Genomic DNA, 13,731 nt, shown 5'->3' with positions numbered 1-13,731 from the left:
TCTGAAAAAGCCTGAACACTTCAGGACAACCAGTAAACTAAGTCTAAAGTGGAAAATTCTGAAACAGCAACAAGTATTTTTATCTGCCTCCGCATTAGAATCAGCTCCTTATCATTGAAAAATCATGCTTCTCCTAAGTTTAGCCGAACGGCCGTATTTGAATTATATAATTCATTTGAGTTTGAAGACAGAGAGGATAAGAAAAAATATGAGCGGGTCATGAACAAATTTGATGTTTATTGTAAATCTCAAGTGAATGAAACGTACGAGCGCTACATGTTTTTAAAAAGGCTGCAGCTAAAAAGAGAATCAATTGATTCATTTGTCACTGATTAAAGGCTCAGAGAGCAGTTTTGTAACTTTTCCTCAGTAATGCATTCAATAATTCGGGATCAGATCGTGTTTGGTGTATATGATGAGTGGTTGTGAGAACATTTACTTGGAAGACCGATTTTGCCATTAGAAGAAGCTATAAATCTCTGCAAGGCCAGTGAACAAGCCACAAACTAGTATGTAGAGTTTAGGGCTCAAGAAAAAGGCGTGAATTTGGAAAACATGGCCGATACCATTAACTCAGTGACTCAGTTTAAAATACAGTGCGGCACTGATGGTGGCCATTTTGAAAATGATGCAAGCAACGTGATGATGTGCACACGTTGCGGCTACGCCCATTATGGAAATAATTGTCCTGCAAAAGAAAAAGAATGCTCACGATCCAGAAAACTCAATCACTTTGCCTCCCAATGCTGTTTTACATCACCGATACCGGCAAAAGACTCTAAAAAAAATCACACCATAGATATGAAAAAGTAGAGTGTAAAAAATGAAAAAGGAAGAAAAAATGTTTACGTCAAATTCCGATTCCTCCAAGTATACCCTGCAAGATACCTTTGTGGTAGAAGTGATTACAAGAGTTAATAAACTGGACACTGCTGATAAGACAATACTTCAACTATCAGATCTAATAAAAGATTGGATTGTCGCACTTAATGATAATGGGTCTGATGTTCAATTTAAGCTGGGTACGGGTGCACATGCAAACGTCATAACAGAGGCAGATCCATTACTTGTAAATAAGTTTCCAAAGATTAGGAAGTCCAAATGTCGGCTGACAAACTACAACGTGAATGCAATTGCAATGAAAGGTTCCTCCTGCCTCACAGTACAGAACTGTGACATCTGCATACGATTAGAATTTGAAATGATTGATGCTACAAAATCATCATTAGTTGGTGTAGATGCATGCATTCAATTAAATTTGGTGCAAAGAATTCACACAGCCAATTCATTAAATGGCTCCCTCAATGATAGAATTGAGGAAATACTGAGCAAGTTCAAGCATGTATTTAGTGGTGGGGACCTTACCATTCACGTACAACATTAAACTCAAAAGTGATGCTAAGCCAGTGATACATGTGCCCAGAAGAGTTCCAGTGCCGTTAAAAGGCTGTCTAAAGGATGTGTTAGAATGGAACAATGCAAAATCAGATCAAAAGTGACTGAGCCAACAGACTGGATAAGTTCTATGCTGTGTGCGTGCAAACCAAATGGGGACTTATGAATATGTATAGATCCGAAAGATCAAAAAAGAACACCACCCAATACCTAAAAGAGAAGAAATCACAGCATAAATGGCTCATGCCAAGTACTTTTCAAAACTGGATGCCTCCAAAGGATTCTGGCAACTATGACTAGATAGTAAAAGCAGAAAATTGTGTACATTTAACACTCCCTTTGGCCGATACTGTTTTAACAGGTTATTGGCATAATATCAGCTTCGGAAATCTTCCACCTGCAATGGATACAATAAGTGAAGGAATGCCAGGTGTTCGAGTCTATGTGGATAATGTGATCATATGGACCAACACTCCTGAAGACCACTGTGAAAGACTAATGAAAGTCCTGACAAGAGTTAATTCGTATGGTTTGAAGTTGGACAAAGAAATGCCAATTTGTCACCCAGAAATTAAAGTTTCTCAGTGATGTCATCTCAAAAGAAGGTGTACAACCGGGTCAAGCTAAGATTCATGCCTTTGGTCAGATGCCAATGCCGAAAGATAAGAAGGCAATTCTACGGATGCTGGGTGTCGTAAATTTTATGGGGATGTTTATTCCCAATCTGTCCAGTAGAACAACAGCATTAAGAAATATTATTAAAAAGAAGGTTGACTTTCTGTGGACATCTCAGCGTGAAGCTGAATAGAAAGACATTAATTTGTCGCTAACTACAGCTCTGGCCTTAGTGTTTTTTGATTCCCACCAAGGAAACCAAGATCTCAACTGATGCCAGTCAGAATGGGATTGGAGCAGTTTTATTACAGAAAGCAAAAAATGATCTGTGACAACCAGTTCCATATGCATCACATGCCATGACTCCGACAGAACAGAGATACACACAAATAAAGAAAGAATGCTTTGGTTCACTGACTGGCAAAGCAAGTTCCATTATTATGTCTTTGGCCTACCGCATTTCACTATGGAAATGCATCACCATCCTTTGGTCAACATAATAAAGAAAGATCTCAACGACATGTTGCCGAGACTCCAAAGGATGATGATAAAGCTGCGTAGATACGATTTTACCTTAGTCTTTTCTCAGGGCAAAGAAGTAGTTGTAGCAGATGCATTGTCAAGAGATACGAATTACAATGATGAGAAAGCTTCAGGAGTCATACTAAATGTGGAAGTACAAGCCACATTTATCGCAGACACATTAGGTGTCCATCAGACACTGGTAACATGTCTGCGATAAATCTGGCTTGTACTTCCACGTTTAGTGCAGACATCTTACCAGTGTCTGATGGACACGTAAGCTTAATTCGGGATGAGACTGAAAAAGATACAATACTTGAGCGAGTGATCAAACATCTGAGAGAAGAGTACCTGATAGCAACTACAACAGCTTTAGAAGTGTCAGGATGACCTGACTGTTGTCAATGGATTCCTGTTGAAAGGAAACAGAATTGTCATACCAACCTGCCTACGGAGAAGTATTCTAGAAAGGATACATGAAGGGCATCAAGGGATAGAGAAATGTAAAAGACATGCCAGGCAATCAGTATATTGGCCAGGCATCAATAAAGATGTTGACAACTACCTTCAAGATTGTAGTGTCTGTCAAATACATCAACCATCCCAATGCAGAGAAACATTTGCATCGAGTGAAATTGTCACTAACCCATGGTCAAAGGTTGGGATGGACTTGTTCTTTTTCAGAGGAAATGATTATCTGATAATCATAGATTACTATTCCAATTATCTTGAAGTCACAACGTTGACGGATTCTTCTGCTCACTCAGCCAGAAGAGCTGTAAAGTCTGTATTTGCTCAACATGGCATACTCCTGAAAGTCGTGACGGAAGATGGACCCTGTTTCAGTAGTTGGGAATGGTTGTCATTTGCAGAAAGCTGTAACTTCCAACATGTCACATCTAGTTCATTATAGCCCCTATCGAATGGGAAAGCTGGGAAACAAGTCAGAATAGTAAAGCAACTGTTCAAAATTGCTGCCTGACAGCCCTGTGATTGTTCACTGCTCTGGAATATGTCTCCCTGGTGACTTGCCACCTGGCAAAGTGGAAGTGCCTCCTTTTTACCCCTTGCAGTGGGACATCAGCCGATGCAGGCCACTATTTACAAACAAGACCTATGGTGTTAATGGAAGAGGGAGTCGTTGAGGTATATGGGATATAGAAAGAAATGACGAAATTTTCCCCAAAATCAGCAGACTGATAGCAAGAGTGAAACACAGCCTTGAAACCGTCGGCTCCAGCAGCAGCTTTCTCTGACATATAATCCCAGACCTAGTAATAAGAAAATGGCAAGGGATGGGTGTCACACCATTGCTGGTGAGGGGGGCTCTGATTGAGGCCACCCTGCTAGCAACCCTCATGGAGGTCACGCGGTACAGACTATTAGGTTCCCCATGACCTCAACTTCCCCATTATTGGGGAAGGGCTTCCCCTTAGCAAGGAGAGTCTGAGCCTGTGTAGTTTAAAAACCCCGGGCTAAATGAAGGTCAGGGTGGGAGAACCCTTTGGGGAGTGGAGCAGAGAAATGCAAATGTCACTACACCCAGTTTTGTCTCCTACCTACTGTTTCCTTGTGGTCACTCTGCGGATTCTACGGAAATAATTCTCTCATTGGCAGTCAGATGCTGCTGAGAACAGCAACTCTCATTTTTACTCTGCTATTCAGCTTCTGTGTGCTTACTAGCATGGCCTGTTCTCATGAAGCAATGATTTGTATAAGTGAAAGAAGAAACTGAAAATTTCTGAAACAGTTTTATTTCTCATACAGGCAGCATTAGAACTGCCTACAAGCTTCCTCTGTGCAGTGCAGGTCTCCAAATCTTGTCAGATCAAAACTGTTCCCAATTCATCCAAGGAGCCTCCATACAATATTACAATAACTTGAAGATCAGATGATCATTCAGGGTTGGCAGAAGTCCTCTCCTACTGGAGACATGTCCCAATTTCCGCAGAAAATGAAAACCTAGGCTCATTTTCTTTTATAACATGAAGATAAACAGATGTGTGTATAGTTTTTGTCATTATAATGTTTCCAAATATACAGTAGACCAGTTATTATCTAAAAGAGAGGTTGAGTAAATACTCCCGTCCGGATGCTGACTAACCTACTGAGTATTTGCAGTTCTCATTTTCCGATTTGCAGCATTCAATGCTTATTTGTCTCTGTTATACTAGCAAATTCAATGTATTCAGATCTTGGGAATTTTTCAGAACAGCTCCCAAATTTTGTTTCTTTCTTTTGCAGATGAAAATCCACGCTTGTTTTCTGGATCCTCTCATGAGGGGCCTTACTGCAATAAGTTTGTCGTTGTGCCATTCATCTCATTAATATTTTCACAGAGAACAATTCTTTTGTGAAGTAATCAGAATACTGTTTGCTTTTACATTTTCTCATTTCTAGTTTGTAGGAACTTTTTGTCCAAATATTTTGCCACTGCTCAGTTCAGATGTATTTTTTGTGGGTTTCTGCGGGTTCATCCCTAGCAGTTAGAACAGCTCTGAATACAGAACCCAAAATCTACATTTATCTGAAATGGATGATTTAACCTGATTTATTTCTAATGGATTAGCAACTCTGTTCAAGTTGTCATGAAGGAAGTTTCAAACAAATCTGTTACGTATACCTACACTTTTCACAACGTAATTTCATAGTTAGTACTCCTGGGTAGAACCCAAATGACTAGGGGCAGGAGTGATGCATAAAGATATAAATAAGAGGGAGAGGTTATCTTTAACCACTAAAAGGTAGGTTGGGTGGGCAGTGAAAATATTAAAATTCTTCAACCTGAATCCAACCTGCCTCAAACCCAACCACTTCTTATTTTAACAGAGGCAGGAATGCGACCACCAACTAAAGCCACTCCTAGGAGCTAGCTTAGCTGTTTAAATATAATAATAGGCCTGCATGGCTTATAGCCTGTCTGTCACCCATATTTTATCCAATAGCTAAAAAGACTGAAGACTGCTGCATGAAAAAGGTACATGCATTTTCAACATTGTTTTAGGGCCAGGAAGAATAGGACTGCCCCCCCCCCCCTCCCCCCCATTGCCCACAAAGCAAACCTGCTTCTCTTCCAACAGCATTACCTTCCCCAGATCAGCATTGTGGGCCTGCTGCCTCAACATTATCTGGAAACCAAGCCAGGGTGAGGACAAGGTTGCATTAAGTAACTGATCCAAAGTCTTCCCCTAGCCCAGTATAGGAAAGAAATAGGAAAATCCACCTGAGATAGGCTTTCCTCACTGTGTGCTAACAGAATAAGGTAAGCAATGACTGCTGAGCCTTGATTCTAACTTAACCTGTCAGTGAGAATTGGGCAGATTTGTGTCAGATGCTAGTTTTATGTCATGGCCAATTTATTGCTCCATCAACTTCAATGTGTAAAATCCATCGGGCGTAAAACAAGTCTCTGATCGAAACACCCTGTTCCCACTGGTTGAGTTATATAAAAATCAGGACTGTTAATATAAAATAAGATTTATGTCTGTAAATATTTAATAGAGCTGTGGCAATGTCAGAAAAATATACTTGAGAGGAAATGCTCTTACCTCCAAAATTCTCTGTACAGTAATGATTTGGACCATTCACATGCAGTGTATCTCAATACTTGTCTTTACTTTCATTACAGCAATTGAAAAAACAGGTTTGTATTTTGTAATCAGTTATTTGATGTTACATTATTTTTCTTTACGCAACGCTAAAGGGAAGATCAATGTATTTTTAAATTCCTTTGGCTAATACCTGTTCGTTCACAAGGAGGCATGACTGATTTCACGTGGAGGTGAAAAAGTCTCCATTGCTTTGATTTACTAAATTGTTCACTGAATGTTGTGCAGATGAACAATTTCCCATATTTTGGTTTTTCAAATTATTTGCTATGAAATGTTACTTTGGAAAAGATCTTTTATGTTTCAGAAAAACACACCTGAAAGCAAGAAAATATAAAATAAGCCCTTTCATCCCATGAATCATATTCCCTTTACAAGACATCCACAATTTACTCGACCATGGACTCTACTCAAATCATTCAGTCTTATTTTATTCTTTCAGACGATGTGATCTTTAATTCCTAATTGTTCTTAAGCAGATAATGGTGTGATCAAAGAAAGATTTTTTAAAAAGCACTTCACAACTTCTGAAGGCAATTAACAAAAGCTACAGAAAAGGAATCCAAATGATAAACTCAAATGAAAACTTTGATTTTAGACTAATCCACCAAGGACCAGTTTGGATGCCCATTTTATACATTATCTGAAGTTGAAGGAGGCAAGGGTATAGAAGTTGGTCAGAGTCGGGAGCACAAAATAGGCACTTTCAAATAGGTCATCCACTATGCGCAGTGCCTGATAGCCAATTCCATTATCATTAATGGGACTGAATATTAAACTATAAGAGCACCGATTTGATAACACCTATTTTGTACCGTTACCAAGACAAATTTCTACCCCAGAATCTAGTGGTGTGCAAACCTGTTTGCTCCAACCCAGTAGGTTTGGTTAGAATTTGGGCATTAAAGCGCCAAGTGCTGCAGTTTAAGGTCCAACAAGGCATAAATTTTCCTATTTTGTAAAATATAGATATCCCCCGTTGAGAGCACTGTCCAGTATTGTGCATTCATTTTTAGCAATTTCAATACCAAGGAATTTCCTCAAATAGCTTTGCTAGCCACAATCTAAACTTTCATTTTAACATAGGTTATTACTGACCATATATAACCGTGCCAAAATTCAATTTCATTGTTCATGTATTTTACAGAATTCTTTGTTGTTACTTTCAACTTTCACAATCATCTGAATTTTGTTCAATCTTTTTTTTAACATCAATTATATTCATCATGCAAAATTTACAGTGCATTGGAGATTATGGTGAGACACAAATAAGGCAATCTTGTAGTTTCCAATTTAAAACAAATGAGTTGAGCTGAAAATTAAGCTGCTAATCTTGTTTTTCCATTCTTGCAGTGTCAGCTGGAGTTTTCTGAATTTTCCAGCAACTGAATGGTTGCAGCAGAACGTAAAAAGCTGCTTCCTCAATCAAAGACCATAGTTTGAAGGGCAGGGAGGCTGCAGCCACACTCTGGGGTGGGAAGGAATGTGTGTTCAATTTTTGGTCCATTTTATCTCTTGATCCGGTGAGGAACTGATGACAGGGTAACTCTCAGGCCTTGTTCCACTGACGGGCCTGACAGATCTCCTTTTGTTTTTCACTTAAGCTTTAATTTTGAGCTCTTCCTAATCCTTCAGAAACAGAGTTAGAAGGTTACCGACCTGTGGGAAAATGACTGACACTTTCATATTCAAGAGATCTCTTTCCCAGTTCTGAAGGTTGTCTGTGCCCTTTAAAACAAGAAAGCCTCCACAGATTTAACTAGAATACCTCTTAAAATCATCGAATGTACAGTGCAGGAGGCCATTCGGCCCATCTAGTTTGCATCAGCATTCGGAAAGAGCACCCTACTTAAGTCCACGCCTATCTCCACAACCCAATAACCCCATCTAACCATTTGGACACTAAGGGGTAATATTAGGAGTCTGCACGTCCTCCCCGTGTGTGCGTGGGTTTCCTCTGGGTGCTCCGGTTTCCTCCCACAGTCCAAAGATGTGCGTGTTAGGTGGATTGGCCATGCTAAATTTCCCGTAGTGTCCTAAAAAGTAAGGTTAAGGGGTGGGGGGTTGTTGGGTTACGGGTATAGGCTGGATACGTGGGTTTGAGTAGGGTGATCATGGCTCGGCACAACATCGAGGGCCGAAGGGCCTGTTCTGTTCTGTACTGTTCTATGTTCTATGTTCTATGTCAGTGTCAGCTCTGACCTGGATTTGAAAACAAGAGTAGGAAGTCCCTGACCTCAGGTAAACAACAATCGGGTCCCTGACTCTAAAACACTTTACTCACAGTCAAATTTAGATTCGAGCACCGTCACCTGTTTAGTTATGTCAGGGATGAGGGGTCGAGCCAGCAATCCGAGAGAGAAAGAGAAACCAAAGTTAATCTTACCTTGTGCCGGCGTCTGTCTCTTTACTCCGGTCGTGGCTTCAATCACTTTTTCTCAGTCCCTCACGGAAGATCACTCAGGATATTGGATTTTTTCTCGCAGCGCCAAATGTCGTAGTTAATATTTTTCCTGCTTCTGGCCTGTGATAGAAAGATTCAACAACGCTCGTTAAGAAAACAAAACTAAGCTTTATTTACGAATTACAACTGTCTGCATGCAGAAATGGCTGAAACTTGGAGTCGGAAAGCAGTCAAATACAAACTGCTGGGTCCGTCCCAAGTCTGCGCTATTACAGACAAATAGGTCTACATTTATACATTATAAAATCAAGATAACGTCAGCTTGATAATGACATCAGATAATGACAGCTTGGTCAGGAATGTGATCAAAAGTAAAACATAAGTAATAATCATTAAACTGGCGTCACCTTGCTGACCTTTAGAGGACTCGGGGTCTCATATCCTTATCTTGCCTTTTGGTCGCATGTTTAAGAAACGGAGCAGACTTGTTTAAGTATCGAAATAAACTAGTTCTAGCTTATCTTGTGTATTTAGACTGCTCTGGGGTATGACGGCTGAGTTTTATCCGAGTTTAGAGTCAGCAAGTTTTCGGGTCAAGTTGACTTTTTCTGCTTGTATTTGTGCCTTAGGTTATGCAAAGTCAGTTTAAATTTCATTGTACCAAGAAACTTGACTAGTTTTCCCATCATGCCATTATTTGCTTCGCACAACACCACAATGGACATGCAGGTCTCGACACCAGTTCCCACACCACAGCCGGGACTGAGGCGTTCATGGTGGAAGGTCAAAGCCCTCGAAAGACTCGATCTTTAAATCCACTTCACCCCCGCTGAACTCTTTTTTTTAACAGGGAGCGAATGTGGTAAACCACTGTTTCTGTATTTTAAAAAAAAGTATTTTTATTCAGGTTTTATTCAGGTTTTGCAGAATTTTTCATAAAAGAACAGTAATAACAAGTCTGTCCAGTATTCCACAAGTCTGGGGCAAGACCAGAACATGTGGGCATGGTTGGCCGGACCTCTTTGGCACCATTCACATCTGTCCTCCACTGTTACTATATTATATATATTGTGGCAAACCACTGTTACTGTGTTATATATTGTGGTAAACCACTGTTACCGTATTATATATATATTGTTTGTTGTCTCTGCTGGCTCTGCCTGTGGCTCCTCCCCTCAGGCTCTGTATAAAGGTGGGCGACCTCTGTCCCAGTTTGGGATCAGTTGCCAGCAGGTTCACGTTTAGCTTATTAAAGCCACAGTTTTGTTCCACAACTCATCTTTGTCGTAATTGATAGCGCATCACCAGCTGAGAATTCCGGGGCGGGATTCTCCCAACAGGCGGCTAAGTGCCGATGCCGGAGTAAAAACGGGAGTATTTTACTCCGGCGTCAACCCCGGTTCCGGGACCCCATTCTGCGGCCCACAGGGGGCTAGGACGGTGTTGGAGCGGCCTCCGCCACCCCAGCTGCCGGTCCCGGTCTGAACCCAGCACCGTGGGGTCAGCGCATGTGTAGTTGAGCCAGCGCCCACAAGCGCATGTGCAGTTGGGCCTGCGCCAACAAGAGCATGCGCAGGGCCTTCTTCCCCGCGGCGGCCCCGGCGCCAAATGCCACAGGGCTACATGAGCCAGCACGGAGGAAAGGAGCCAGGGGTGGGCAGAGAGGCCCTACGGAGGCCCCCCCTGGGGTCGGACCACCCCCCCCCCCCCACAGGCTGCACCCGGACCCTTCAATGCTGAGGTCCCGCCGGCCCACAGCAGGTTAAAATGGCACCGGCGGGACTCGGCGTTTTGTTCGCGGCCGCTTGGCCCATCCAGCTCGGATAATTGGCATGCCGACCGGAGAATTGCGGAGAATTGCGGGGTGGTGCTAATTGTGTGGCGCCGCACAGGTTCTCCAACTCGATGGGGGGTTTGGGAGAATTCCGCCCCTGAATTCGGCCTCTGTGTATCCGAACAGGCACCGGAATGTGGAGGCTTTTGTCTTTTCACAGTAACTTCATTGCAGTGTGAATGTAAGCCTACTTCTGAAAATAAAGATTATTTATTTTATATAAGCAGAACGCACGTAAAGTAAACACCGTTTGCATATTATTAGCGGGCCGACTGGTATTCTCCAGGGCCTCCTCGATTGTCCACCTCCGATGGACCGAAATACTGACGGCGCGGCTCACTTGTGCTTTAAAAATCCTTTAACCAGGTCCAGAGGGCTACATGGTGGCCCCAGTTGGCACTGTGGGTTCTGTCCCTGCATGTTCTCTCCGCCCCCCATCCCCCCCCCCCCCCCCCCATTTCTGCACCCCTGGCCCATTATTGCCCGGGAACGTGGAGGCCTCTCATCCTGGCGCCCCTCCCTGCTGCCAGGGGTATCGTTGGCTGGTGCTGCACTTGCCAGTGGTACGCTTTGTGGCGCCCCCCTAGGAGCTACAGTGGGTTTTTCCCGTGGGTGGGCCGCTTGGTGCCCCGCTGGTGGGTTGCGACCGGGTGGGCGGAGGTTGGTCTATGGCGGAGGTGGGGTGCAGGGGTGGGGCACTCAGATGGCCGGTGTCACTCTGCAGAACCAGAGGCCAAGGTGCGTGGTGAGTGAGGTGCGCAGAAAGATGGCTATCTTGCAGGCTGCAGCAATGGCGGTCCGTGGCTGAACACCGCCCTAGTCTCGTGGGGAGTCACTGTTCGCCCAGCCCTGGCAGCCCCCCCCGCCCACGCACCCTATCCAGTCCCCGCCCCGTCAGCCCGCAGTCTCTCCTCTCTGTGTCCTACCTCCTCTCTCTGTCTCTCATCAGCCTTGACGCCAGTTTCACGATTTGTAAAAGCGCAAGTGAACTGCGCTGCTGGGAACTCGGCAAATTGGAGGTGGAGAATCACGGAGGTCCTAGAGAATACCGGGTCAGGCCTGCTAATGACATGCAAATGGTGTTTGCTGTACGTGCGTTGCGGGCTACATTGACGCCGCTGTTGAGGTGACAGAAAATTGCGATTTTGGCATCGGAACTAATTCTCTGCCCAATCATGTTTTGCGATTTCCACGTCAGTCAACAGAGTTTCCCGCCCACTGAGTTTGGTCTTGGCGTTGCAACATTTTGTCATTCATGTTGCTAATAATTCATCAGGGACAATTGTTTATACAGACCATAATCCATTGAAGTTTCAGGAGAATTTTTAAGATCTAAATGCAAGACTGTTTAGATGATGTTTATTCCCACAACCATTTAACTTAAAATTATACCCACAGCTTGGAAGAGGATGTGATTGCCAATGAAGTACTTTTTAAAATTTAGAGTACCCAATTCATTTTTTACCAATTAAGGGACAATTTAGCATAGTCAATCAACCTAGCCTGCAAATCTTTGGGTTGTGGGGCGAAACTCAAGCAAACAAGGGGGTGAATGTGCAAACTCCACATGGATAGTGACCCAGAGCCTGGATCGAACCTGGGACCTTGTTGCCGTGAGGCAGACGTGCTAACCACTGTGCCACCGTGCTGTCTGAAGCACAGTTTGATGTAAAGCAAAGGGTACTCTGCAGGAAAGGATGTGAGTAATACATTTCTAATCTACAGAGAAGATCTTTACCGGCTGCAAACCAAGGACTTTAATCTCCAAACTAGCTGTGAGGAAAGCGTGCTAGAGAAACACCATTGAAAGCAAAGGCTCTTATCTTTTGAACTTCATCCTTATTATTTTCACCCCTCCCACCCCACCCCCATTCTGTGTTTGTCTGTCTCAGTGTGTGGGTAGAGATAGGAACAGTAAAAGAATAGTAGGGTAACTTGTTATCCAGTTGTGTTTGATGCGTATTTCATCATTATCCTTGTCATAAATAAACAGTAATTGTGTTTCATCTTATAAACCTGGTATTGGGCAGCTAAAGAAATTTTGGGAATTTTTTACAAGAATTATTGCTTAATTCTCAGGTGCTGTGATTCCGGAATGAATAGGACTTGAATTGACCACGTACTTGCCTGGGGTGTCATAACAGTCTGTGAGGGACTGGTACTTTCTTTCAGGTGTTGATACTCTTGTCAGTTTAAATTGTGGCTAAGAATTTCCTGGGTTGTGAAGATGTCACTCTGGGTGGTTTAAAAATAGTCGCTAAAACACAGCTTTTGGACTTGGTGGACAAGCTGCAGTTGACATTACCTATATGGGTGAGGTAGGTGGAGATAATTAAAGCGATAGCTCAGCATTTATATTTACTAGAGACACAGGGCTGGATCTCAGATCACCGACGGCGAAATCGCTTTTGGCGATCGGCCGGAGAATCACAGTTCCAGGCCAAGTCGGGGGCGGAGCGGCTTTTGCAATGCTCCACCCCCTCCAAAGCCACGTATTGACAGCCTCAGGACATTGCTTGAGGCCTGTTCCCCAACCCCCCCCCCCCCCCCCCCCCACCCCCGATGCACTGCCCCCAAACGGCCGAGTTTGGGTGGGGCTCATCCTTTGGGAACTCGGTCTGACAGCTGCAGACTTAGTCCAGTGCTGCCACAGTCGGGGGAGGGGGACTTTATTAGGGGCTGGGGGCATTGTGGGGGGAGGGGGTGGTCCAGGGCCCGCGAGCCGGCCATATGGGGGCATTATTTTGTGGCCCGAAACCGCGAGTGGCCTCCGCCATATAGCTGTAAGCTGCCGCCGTGCGCATTCGCAGCCACGGGCCCAGCAATTCTCCGGGCCTTTTCGGCAGCTAGAGCCGGGTGCTCTACAATGCCAGCACCCAGCAAAACGGGGAATCGGTGGCCATTTCACATCATTTTTTCTGGCACTAAACACCACCGTTCTAAAACCGGCGTGGGGCCATAGCCCCAGAATCGGAAAATCCAGCCCACAGTCTGAATCATTGGAATTAGCTAAAATTCAATTACAAATTTAATGTTGCAACGTGATAAATAAATTAGGCAACTTTAATTGGAATTAAAAGAAAAATGACAATGGCAGAAGAGATAGAGACTGGTAAAGACAAATGTAGGCCCCCTACAGACAGAAACAGGGGAATGCATAATAAGGGACAAAGAAATGGCTGAACATTTGAATACATATTTGGTTCTGCCTTCACAAAAGAGGACACAAATCAGATACCAGAAATGTTGGAGAATGAAAGGTTTGGTGAGAAGGAGGAACTGAGGAGATCAATATTAGTAGAAAAATAGTGCTGGGAAATCTGATGGGATTGAAGGCGGATAAATCCGCAGGG

General features: G+C 43.5%; 1 long non-coding RNA gene across 1 annotated transcript; it reads right to left on the bottom strand.

Moving 5' to 3' along the window:
- Positions 1-6,126: 6,126 nt before the first annotated feature.
- Positions 6,127-8,754, bottom strand: LOC119971598. The gene is made up of 2 exons (XR_005461872.1): positions 8,527-8,754; positions 6,127-7,769 (listed from the first exon to the last, which is right to left on the bottom strand). It is a non-coding gene; the product is annotated as an uncharacterized LOC119971598 (long non-coding RNA).
- Between the last annotated feature and the right edge of the window lie 4,977 nt (positions 8,755-13,731).

This window comes from Scyliorhinus canicula, chromosome 9, assembly GCF_902713615.1.
Source record: "Scyliorhinus canicula chromosome 9, sScyCan1.1, whole genome shotgun sequence".
Lineage (NCBI taxonomy): Eukaryota > Metazoa > Chordata > Chondrichthyes > Carcharhiniformes > Scyliorhinidae > Scyliorhinus > Scyliorhinus canicula.
This window is presented reverse-complemented; position numbering and strand designations above follow the sequence as displayed.